Source organism: Molossus molossus, unplaced genomic scaffold, assembly GCF_014108415.1.
Source record: "Molossus molossus isolate mMolMol1 unplaced genomic scaffold, mMolMol1.p scaffold_m16_p_9, whole genome shotgun sequence".
In the NCBI taxonomy this organism is placed as follows: domain Eukaryota; kingdom Metazoa; phylum Chordata; class Mammalia; order Chiroptera; family Molossidae; genus Molossus; species Molossus molossus.
In genome coordinates, this window is record NW_023425403.1 from 10,683,579 (window position 1) to 10,694,312 (window position 10,734).

At 40.8% G+C, this 10,734-nt stretch overlaps 1 long non-coding RNA gene across 1 annotated transcript; it reads right to left on the reverse strand.

Annotated features, from left to right (window-relative positions):
- Nucleotides 1-515: 515 nt before the first annotated feature.
- LOC118622707 lies at nt 516-9,237 on the reverse strand. Its single transcript, XR_004958114.1, has 4 exons — nt 9,100-9,237; nt 5,475-5,614; nt 3,719-3,892; nt 516-563 (listed from the first exon to the last, which is right to left on the reverse strand). It is a non-coding gene; the product is annotated as an uncharacterized LOC118622707 (long non-coding RNA).
- Nucleotides 9,238-10,734: the final 1,497 nt, after the last annotated feature.

Here is a 10,734-nt window from a genome sequence, read left to right on the forward strand (position 1 = left end):
AATTCATGTAAAGATCAGCATTGATTTACTTTTATATCAGTTCTTTTTTTTTTAATGTTACATTTAAGCAAAATACAACAACTAAAAATTTAAAAACTTGATGGATGGGCTTACAAGTAGAATGGAAATGACATGCGATAAAGGCAGTCAATGTAAGATGGTGAATAGGAATAATTTATCTTGAACAACAAAGAAATAATGGATTTAAAAAAATGAACAGCACCTCAGGGACCTGTGAAACAATAACAAAAGTTATAATATTTGTATCATTGGTGTCCCAGGAACAGAGACAGATGAGCTGAAAAAGCATGTGAAGAAATAATGACGGAAAACTTACTACATTTTGTTAAACACATAAACCAACAAATGAATGCTAAATCAAAGAAATCCATGCCAAGAGACATTATAATCAAACTTCTAAAAACTAAAGGTAAAAAAAAAAAATCTTTAAAGTAATCAGAGAAGCAGTGTATTATCTACAGGAAACACCAATTCAAATAACAGCAGATTACTCACCCAAAACCATGGAGATTAGCAGGAAGTGGCACAATATTCTGCAAGTACTGAAAGAAAAGAATAGGCAACGGTGAATTCTGTGTCCAGAGTAGCTATCGTTTAGGAAGAAAGGGGAAATACAGACATCCTCAGACGAGAGAAAACTAAGAAAATGTGTTACTAGCAGTCCTAGAAGTTCTCTAAATAGAAAGAAAATGATAACAAAAGGAGGCTTGGAAATTGAAAAAGAAAAGAACAATAAAATAGGGGTACATATAATAAACTTTCTTCTCATGAATTTCTGAAATCATAATTGACGACCGAAGCAAAAATTATATCAATATCTGCTCAATGTAAGTGGAGGAAATACTTGAAACAATTATATTTTAAAAGAAGGGAGAGTAAAAGGACCTAAATGGAAGTAAGTTTTCAGTACAGAACATCCTTGAGATTTTAAAAAGAAGAAAAGGAAACATGACCCAACTGTAAGCTGTCTACAAGAAACTCACTTCAAACACAACACAAGTAGGTTGAAAGAGTAAGCACGGAGAAAGATATATCGTGCTAACATTAATACTAATAAAAGCAAGGGTGGTTATATGATAACAGATAAAGTAGACTTCAGAGAAAAAATGAAAATAAATAAGAGGAACATTATATAATGGTTTTTTTTTTTAAATCCACTAAGAAGACAGAGATATTAAATGTGTATGCACAAAACGGGAGAACTTCAAAACTCAAATAAATGCAAATGTAAAATTTTTGATCAACATTAGCAGTATAGTGATCCCATTTATTCAGAATTATTTATTCTACCTATTTTTTCATGAAGTGTCTTTCCATCTTCCTATTTACTGCACATGTGTCCGGAGGGGTGCATGGCATTTTCCTATATTAATGATAGTTCTAGGTTGCGGTGTTGGGAATGGTTCTTTACCATTTTCTTTGTCCTTTGCTATATTGGTTGATTTTTTTTTATATCAGTATTGTTTAAAATAACAGCAAAGTCATAAATATAAGTAATTAAATTAAAACCTATAAATCAATGAGTCCAACGTGTAAAGTTTTTATTGGCATTTCAAGTTAGATTTTGGAAGAGTATCTCACAGAAAGTAGATGTGCTCAATTTATGGTAACTCTGCCTTTGCCTGTGGTGTAGTTTAAGCAATTTGCTTTGTAAAGGGATGCAAATCCAACCAGATTTTAAATATATATATAAATGCTTATTCACTGATTTAATGAAAATGAGGTAGAGTCAGCTCCTCATGTAAATAAAGCAGAGCACCCTGACCTGTGTTCGGGGCACCACGTCTTATAGATATGTAGAGATGGCCAATGCTCTCAGCCATCAGGAGGAGGCTCATTGGGGCCTGGGTGTGAGAGCCCCTGAGCCATTCATCTCTGGCCACAAACACTGTTGTCTGTTGACCCCCATCTGCTACAGAGATACTGTTTTCTATGTAGTCTATGATGGGGACATCTTTAAAAAGAGCTGGGAGATTTATTATACCCTTGCGTATAAATCATGTTGATAAATGAAGGTGAAGTTTCTTCTTAGATTAACTACAAAATCTCACTGATATTTAGGCCAATATTAAATATGATTAAACAGGGCAACAGATTAAGTCAGACAACCAATTCGAATTGCAGAATTGTAGGGGCTATTGGTTATACTTCATGGAACACAGCAACAATCTTTGAAGTCTGCGTAGCTTCAAAGACTCCATAGTTAAGCCAAAATTAAAACAAGATTAATTAGTACCATTGTGAATACTTTCAATTTCCAAATTTATCAGAACTAACTCTACAATTCAGGAGAGTTTCCTGCCTTTCTGCAATAGAAAGAGAAGAGAGACTATTTTATTTGTATATGGTCCTAAGATTATTTTCCACGAGCAGCATTCCCATGGCTAAGTATAATAGTTCCAAATAGCACCAAGAGATAAGAGCCAAGAACATCCAAGACATATGAAAGGAGAAAGAGGAGCTGACTGTCTCATTTTCATTAAATCAGCGAATAAGCATTTATATATATTTAAAATCTGGTTGGATTTGCATCCCTTTACAAAGCAAATTGCTTAAACTACACCACAGGCAAAGGCAGAGTTACCATAAATTGAGCACATCTACTTTCTGTGAGATACTCTTCCAAAATCTAACTTGAAATGCCAATAAAAACTTTACACGTTGGACTCATTGATTTATAGGTTTTAATTTAATTACTTATATTTATGACTTTGCTGTTATTTTAAACAATACTGATATAAAAAAAAAAAATCAACCAATATAGCAAAGGACAAAAAGATGGTAAAGAACCATTCCCAACACCGCAACCTAGAACTAACTATCATTAATATAGGAAAATGCCTTTCACCCCTCCGGACACATATGCAGTAAATAGGAAGATGATACTTTGTTAGTATCCAGGTGAGAAAGTTCAGAATACATTCTTTTAAGAGTTCTGTTTCTGCAGCATGCTGTATTACTCAGTATTAGTATTTGTGTCCAGCTGTAACTCTTATTTAGAAACTGGCATGACACTCTACAAATGTTTGGGTGGGTTTTTCATGTCGGCTCCGATAGGATTAAGTGTGGGTGTCTAACAACACAGATTCCTCAGTGGCCAGTAGTCACACCAATCTCTCAGTTGCTAGTTATCTTTGTTTTTCCACCGAGTTGGAAAGGGAGAGTATGACTGTGTGAAGTCAGACTAGTGCGTTACCCATGACACTTGGGGAGCTTTGTTTTTTAACCTTTAGCTGCTTAACTGTCACACATCGCATCTCAGGTGAAAGGCACTTGTATTATGGGGACTTTCCCTTAGTGCCTTGTGGCACCTGAGAATAGATTGTCCATTTAGAAGCATTTAAATATTTTGTATATCAATGTGACAACTAAAGGAATAAACTGGTATCTTTTAGTTCCTGTAAACAAGACCACAGTGACAGTAACTAGGTCAAGATATGGCATCTAGGCAGGGTCAGCCTTAGTCTTTGAGGGTGAACCCCCTTTACCTCCCGGTGGTGACTCACTGACCAGACTGGAAAGTGGGGTGGGGCCGAGCAGCAAAACAGCAAACATCACAGAGTGTGTGTTCGCTGTCGTGTGCTGCAGGTCCTTGTTGTGGTCACTAGACCTGACTTCTTGTTGACAACAGGTAGGTTGAAAAATGTTTCCTTGTAGATTTTCTTGATGTGCTCCAATTGTATGGGGATGAACTTACTTAGGGTTCAGGAAGATGGTTGAACAACATAGGAATACAGGTTAAATTTTGCTCCTTGGCAGGCCTAGCTTAGAGTAGCAGGCCTGTTCTTTGTCCTTGGATAGTCCCTGGGACACATCATGATGCCACTACTGATCTGGAATTTGGTGGAGAGTGGGTTGGTAGCCTCTCTATCTAGGGAGAAAGAGAGACATTAACAGCAAGAAGTTATCAAATGAGTGGGATCGCTCATTATGGGAGGTGGGAGTTTAAGATAGAAGGATTCAGTGATTGACAGCCATATGAGGTAGTGAGGCCTGACAAAACCCTTCCAGCGAGGTTTAAGCAGTGTGACAACTGATGAACCCAATGTTATTTCATGAACAATCCAGATCAGTTGGTAGAGCCCCCCTTACTTGTGAATGAAATGCCACATCTCTTATGTATTGTTATAATCCAACACAATACTACGTCATGTATATTCTGCCGGAAGTGCCCAGAAGACTCAAAGTTCTCCAAATTAATATATTTTATGTAGGGAGAGTGCCCGTCTTTTATAAGCTACAGATTTTATGTTCATAAGAGCTGTGGGCAGGGCCAGTTTTAACACATACTGTGGCAAGGTTCTTTTTCAAAATGCCATTCTATATTTTACTATTCCTTTGGGGCTAGATGCTAGGGGTCATGGGGACATTGTTGGTGTCACACCATCCCCTAAGAGCGCATTTAGCCCTGGCCAGTTTGGCTCAGCGGTTAGTGCATCGCCCTGCGGTCCGGAGAGACCCGGGTTCGGTTCCCGCTAAGGGCACGTACCTCGGTTGCAGTTTGTCCCCGGCCCTGGTTGGTCGTGCGGGTGGCAGCCACTCGATGTGTCCCTTCACATCGATGTTTCTCTCTCTCTCTCCCTTCCTCTCTCTCCCTCCAACTCTATCTGTACAAAAAATGGAAAAATATCCTTGGGTGAGGATAAAAAAATAAATAAATAAAGAGCGCATTTACTCTTCAGGGGCAAGGTTATTTCAAACATTGGAATAAAGTCTTATAACATTTGCTCACAGATATTTGCATACGAGTTGCTTCTACCCATTCTGAACAGGTAATTATTATTAAAGCATGCATTTATAAGGGTCACATTTTATTTTGAATAGACTAAGTTTGAATAATTATAAATAAATATCCTTCAAGGAGAAGGATGAGCTGCTTTCTTTGTCTCTAAAGTTTTTCTCATAATGTGGGCCTGAAAAATAGAGTAATTCTTACAGTGCTGTTGAGCTACACTGGTAAAATTGTGGAACATGTCATCATGTGTAATTGTTCTTAAAATTCTTTCTTTGTTCCTGTTAGCTGGGCCATGAGTTAAATCATTAGCAAGTGGAAGTACATCCTTTCACAATACCAAGTGACCATCTAAGGAGTGCCAAAGATAATTGGGTACAAAGTCACATTGACCGCTTGCTAAGTATTTCCCCCCTTAATTTATGGTTGTCATAGAAGACTGGTTATCATTATTATTATTATTATTATTTTAATTCAAGAGTCCACTCTGAGAACGAGGAATAGCAAAGGTTTGTGTTAGAGATATAAATATAATAGTCACAGAAGACAGTAATGTAAGAACCATTTGGAAATAGTAGCTCCTCCAGAAGTGAAGCACCCTGATAGTCTTATAATCACCATTAGTCATGAATTACCCCAAAGCATAGTCAGCGCCACTGGAAATGTTAACAGTCTATTATCATTATTATTATTACTATTTTACAGAAGAAACCATACTCACTCGAGGAAGAGCAAGCTGTGCTGTTCGAGGTGCCTTTGCCGACCAGGTCAGGGTGGGCCTAGTCCCCAGGCGTTTAGCTGGAGTCGGGTGGTTGTCTCTAAGCTCTGTCTTGCTAGGCTGCCGCTTTCCCGGTCCTCTGGCTAGAGAGTAGGCTTTGTTGGAACCTTTATATTTTTGGACTGTGCCCATTGTTTTTGGGTCGCAGGCCTCTTCAGTATCGGATCCAGGATACATGAGGCCAAAAGAAAACTCAAGGGACCCACTGTCACATCACTGCTGATTCTGAGTTTGCTCCCAGTCTCCCTTCCTCCATCTACTTTCAAGGTCTTCATATGTTTACTTCATAATGTCCAAGCTTCCTAGCTATACTTGGAAGGAAGAGTAGCGGGAAGTACATCTACCCCATCTTGGTCCCTACTGTATTATTTTAAAGATTTTTTTACTATTGAGAAGAAGTGGGGGGTTGGGGGGAGAAACATCGATGTGAGAGTAAAACATCGACTGGCTGCTTCTTGCATGATCCTAGCTGGGGATCGAGCCCCCAACCTGGGCATGTGTCCTGACTGGGAATTGAACCAGCAACCCTTTGGTGCACAGGACCATGCCCAATCAACTGAGCCACACTGGCTAGGGCAGTCCCTGTAGTATTTTTATATCAATTAAATAGGAATTCCACTGGAATTGAGAAGCAGAGCATAAATTTCAGATGTTTCTAGAGATACACAGAGTGGTCTAGATAAGAGTTTTCTCCAAAGGAAACCCTGCACTTGGAATATGTCTTAAAAATGAACTTTATTTGGTTTAATATTCATACAATAATGAATATTTTACATACAATTAAAAACATTCATTTTAAGATTATAGTCTGGTAAGTTTTGACAAACGTATACACCTGTGTAGCCATCACTACCATCTAGATATAAAATATTCTCACTACTCTGCCAAATCTTTTTTGTGCTCCTTTGTGGTGGATAGAGCTCTCTAATTCCTACCCCAGGCAAGTGCTGATATGATATCTCTCACTATAGCTTCATTTTTGCCTGTTCTAATCCTTTATTTAAATGGAACCACATAGGCCACTAAGGAAAACAATAGAGTGTTTCCTCAAAAACTTAAAAACAGAACTGCCATTTGACCCAATGATCCTACTTCTAGGAATATACCCTAAGAAGCCTGAAACACCAATCAGAAAGAATATATGCACCTACGTTCATAGCAGCACTATTTACAATTGCTAAGATCTGGAAACAGCCCAAGTGCCCATCAGTAGGTGAGTGGATAAAAAAGTCGTGGTACATTTACACAATGGAATACTATGCAGCTGTAAAAAAGAAAGATCTCTTACCCTTCGAGGCAACATGGGGGGACCTGGAGAGTATTACGTTAAGCAAAATAAGCCAGTCAGAGAAAGACAAGTATCATATGATCTCACTTACATGGAAGTAGGTAACAGATTGACAAATTTCAGAGGGAAGGAATGAGGGGTGGGGGTGTTGGGAAGAGATAAATCAAATAACTTATATGCATATCTGCACAACCAATGGACATATACAATAGTGCAGTGAAGGTGGGGGGTGATAGAAGTGGGGAGGAGGGTGTCAATGGGGATAAAAAGGAGGGACATCTGTAACACTTTCAACAATAAAAATTTTTTTTAAAATTTTTAATAAAATCATATAGGATGTACTCTTGCATCTGGCTTCTTTTACTCAGAAAGATTCTTCTACGGTTCATCTGTGTTGTATGCATCAGTAATTTGTGTAAAAGTCACCTTTTAAAAAAATATTTTTTTATTTATTTTACTTATTTATTTATTTTTGATCTTTTAAATTATTTATTTTTGTTACAGATGTTTCTCCTTTTTTCCCCACTGACACCCTCTCCCCATTCGCCCACCCCACCCCCTAATTTATTTATTTATTTATTTATTTTTAACAATTTTTGTTCTTTATTGAATTTAGAGATAGAGGAAAAGAGAGGAAGAGAGAGATAGAAACACTGATGAGACAGAACATCGATTGGTTGCCTCCCGGTTGCCCCCCACTGGGGATCTGAGCATATGTCCTGACCGGGAATCGAACTGGCGACCTCTTGGTGCATGGGTCGACACTCAACCACTGAGCCACACCAGCTGGGCTTTTACTGATTTTTTTTAGAGAGAGAAGCATCAATGTGAGTGAGAAACATCGCTCGGTTGCCTCCTGCACGCCCTCTACTGGGACTTGAGCCCACAATCCAGGTGTGTGCCCTGACCCAGAATCGAACCGGGATTCCTCAGTCCATGGGAGGATGCTCAATCCTCTAAGGCACACTGGCCGGGCTAAAAGTCACCTTTTTATTGGTGACTGCTATTTCATTGTACAACTTCACCTCAATTTGTGTATTCACTCTCTTCTTGATGGACACTGTGTTGTTTCCATTTCTGGTCATTATGAATAAAGATACTGTGAACATTCATGTATACAACTTTTGGTGGACATATATTTTCTTTCTTTTTTTCAATCCTCACCCAAGAACATTTTTCCCTTATTTGTTCAGATAGAATGGGAGGGAGAGAGTGGTAGAGAGGGAGAAGGGGAGAGAGAGAGAGAGAGAGAGAGAGAGAGAGAGAGAGAGAAACATCGACGTTCTGTAACATATCCATGTCTGATACTATCTAACAAGCTTCTAAGTGAGTTTTCTGCAGTATTTCCAGGTCCTATTGTTCATTTATACTTTTTCTTTCTAGGCCTTCAAGTTTTCCAAAGCTTTTGCCCATTTTAAAGTATATGAACCTTAATATGTATATATCCTAGGTAACCTTCAGTCAGCCTCAACTGTACCTATTTATCTGTCCAAAAAGAAAGCAAAAGAAACCTGGATGACTCAATAGCGTAACAAGTAGAAATGATTCTACTTCCCATAGATGAAAAAGGTTCCAGGCCAAGCTAAGTCAGCATTACTCAGCTTTTCCGGGGCTGCTCCTAACACCCCTGCGGATACGCTTGGTACATGCTTGTTCTGGAGCGAAGGCCTCAGGCCCACTGACCGTGTGGCCTTTCCTACAGCTGCCGTGATGGAGAGGGTACCACCAGAGCTCCCCTTTCAGCCTTCCAAGCAGGAAACGGTACCCGTCCCTTCTAATTTGCAGAATCCAAGTCCGAGGGGCTGGGGAGTGGGGCCGGCCCCTTCTCTGAGGCCCACACCAGTGACTCACTCTGATACTCTCCTCACCAGGTCACCCCCCTTGCCCAAATCAAAGGACTCTGACTTAGTGGCAGGGAGAGGGGGGAGGGAAGAAGCAGATCAGCCCCCCCTTTCAGTGTCACTCAAGGACTCCCAGTGAGGGCCTGGCCTTAACATGGGGTGAGTAACTCTTGGTAGATGCCCGAGGGCAGCTCTTGATTCACTTGAAAACCGGCCAGGTGCTTTTTCTTCTTGCTACATTGACGTGTTCTCCAGAAGCATAGCAAACACTCCTGATGCCACACCCTGAGCAGATACTGTCCTTACGAGCACTGTTCTGCCCGGAGAAAGCGTCTCTTACCATCTCAGACCCTTTGCGCTCTCTGTCCCGCAGATATCCTAATGCCACAATGTGCCACACGTTACCTGTCCCCACAGGTGCATATTAAGGCATTCCTACCTCCAGCTACTGAGAATGCGACCTCTGTATGCTGCCCACAGGTACTGAGATGATTTCCTAGTCACGGATCTCGGATATGCATCCTGAGAGTAGGAGAGAAAGGGAGCAGCAAGTTCCAAGTCCAAGCCTAGTTGAGGGAAGAAAGAGCAGAAAGCTGTTGGCCAAGGCTTCCTCTCCTCGGTTCATGGGTCAGACAGAGGACGACTGAACTGGCCCTCATCAGTGTTCTCCAGGTGTGGTCCTGGAACAAACTCATGGGAAGCATGGGACGTGCTTGTGAAACACGAAGATTCCTGGGCCCCATCCTCGACTGACTGAGGCAGAATCGCTGAGCATGGGGCCCTGGTAAAAATTTTCATTTTTAACATGGTGACTAGGGTGCATGCCACAGTTTGGGAAGCTACAGCCCAACAAGATGGAGAGCTGTGTTCATTCTCTAGACATGCTAAGTGACCTTTGCTTTAATATACAATGTGAGCACTGACAGTCCCTAGAAATCCTCTGACTTGACAAATGGAGACACCAGGAAAGAAGAAATTGTCATTTGGCCAAGATCACTCCACTATTAGTGGCCTAATTGAGCCCGGGAGCCAAAGATCCCCATTCCTAACGCCCACATGCTTAGTGCACTTGATTCGAGTCTGTATCTCTTATTTCCTATTTGTCTCGGCAATGGGCTCCCGCATCAACTTCTCCTTTTTCTCTTGCTCAGGATCAACTGAAAAGTCAGATAAATCTGGAAAGAAAAAGACTTAAATTGGACTTTTCATTTTATCTATGGAAAGTTATGGCAAATCACTAATAATAATGACATGGGAATGACGCACAAGGAAAACTTCTAGTTAAAAACGGTTCTGCTCAGAGACAATTCCATGCCATTTCCAGTCATTGCTGCTTCTCACGGCCCAAGTCTCATCAGGTGAGGCTGGTACTGGTCCCACTGGGCCTCGAACACCGCCCAACACTCTTGCTAACCTTCTCTGATCAACAGACTCTCCCACTCTTGACAATGATTGTTGCAAATCCCCCCTGCTCTTCCAACCTTGAAGAATGAGTGAAGACGGGGACTCTATAAATGGAGTTATTTTAACCAGCGCTAAAATTGTTAACATTATGAAGGTTGAGGTATGAGGAAGGACTCCATTTTTTTCTAACCAGCCTGAAAACTTAAACTACCCTGTGTCATGGCCTGGATGCACATAGGGACCTCCAGGCACGCCTCGAATTACCCCCCGAAGGACTCGCATATCCAGGCTACCTGACTTACCACAGGAAGGACTCACGTGTACACCTGACATCCATTATTCAGACCACCAGGAGGTGATCAGACCTCCTGACCCCCATCTTCTGGGCTCACCAGTCCAGAAGCGATCTGAACCCAGTTCTTATTTTTGCACGGAGGCTTTGCCTGACGTCTGACTGAACGTCGTCGGGTCCAAGCCTAGGACTAAGGCTGCAGAGACCGACCGTCCTCAAGAATGTACTTCTTACTCTGAGAACTTTCAACTTTGTTTTCTTCTTTGGGACACTTCTGGGTTTTCTGCCTCCCTGTGTTCCCAGTTTGAAAACTACAAGACCCTTGACTAAATCTCTCTCATTTATTTCTAGCAAAGCTTCCAGACTCTTTTTGAATCT